Genomic DNA, 768 nt, shown 5'->3' with positions numbered 1-768 from the left:
CTACATTATAAAAATATTAACAGAGCATATGACTTTTTATTGTTTAACAAAATATAGTAACTTATTACCTGGTGAGAAGACCCGCTAAGACTGTTATCTGGTTGAGAATTCATTTCAAAATACAACATCTGGCACTTAAAAAATATTACTGAAAGTTATTGAAAAATGCTACAAAGGCCTAGATATTTCAAAAAAGAAAAAAATGTTGTGGGAGTATGCTTACCAGAGATCGACGAAGACGGGAAAATGAAAAAAAGGCTGCCTTTCGTGCTTAGAAGAGTGAGGACTTGGGAGAGACTTCTCTACGGCTGAAAAAGGAAATAGTTGGAACATTATCTTTTATGAGTTCAAGGACGTGATTCCGGACGGAGCTCGGCGAGAAGAACAGTGGTCACAAAATCCACCAGCTTGAACGACGATGAGAGGGGAGGGTGAGGAAGAAGAGTAAAGAAGAACAACGGTCACAACATGTAGCTTGAGCGACGTTGAGAGGGAAGGGTGAGGAAGAAGAGTAAAGAAGAAGAGGGAAATGCAGCGTAGAATAATCGTCCCTGAGCAAAATGAAAAAGTTGCAGCATGGTGGCGTGGTGGTGGAAACGTGATATGGTTATGCGTGAGAATTTATGTACCTTATGTACGGACAGTACGGTTGTCACAATGCATTATTTTTTTTGTGGCTATTTTTTTACATATGAAAAAAGATTATGATAATATATACATTAAAATTAATTATTAAAATTAATTATTAACTAAATTAAAATGTAAGTT

Source organism: Arachis ipaensis, chromosome B01 (genome assembly GCF_000816755.2).
Source record: "Arachis ipaensis cultivar K30076 chromosome B01, Araip1.1, whole genome shotgun sequence".
Classification (NCBI taxonomy): Eukaryota; Viridiplantae; Streptophyta; class Magnoliopsida; order Fabales; family Fabaceae; genus Arachis; species Arachis ipaensis.
This window is presented reverse-complemented; position numbering follows the sequence as displayed.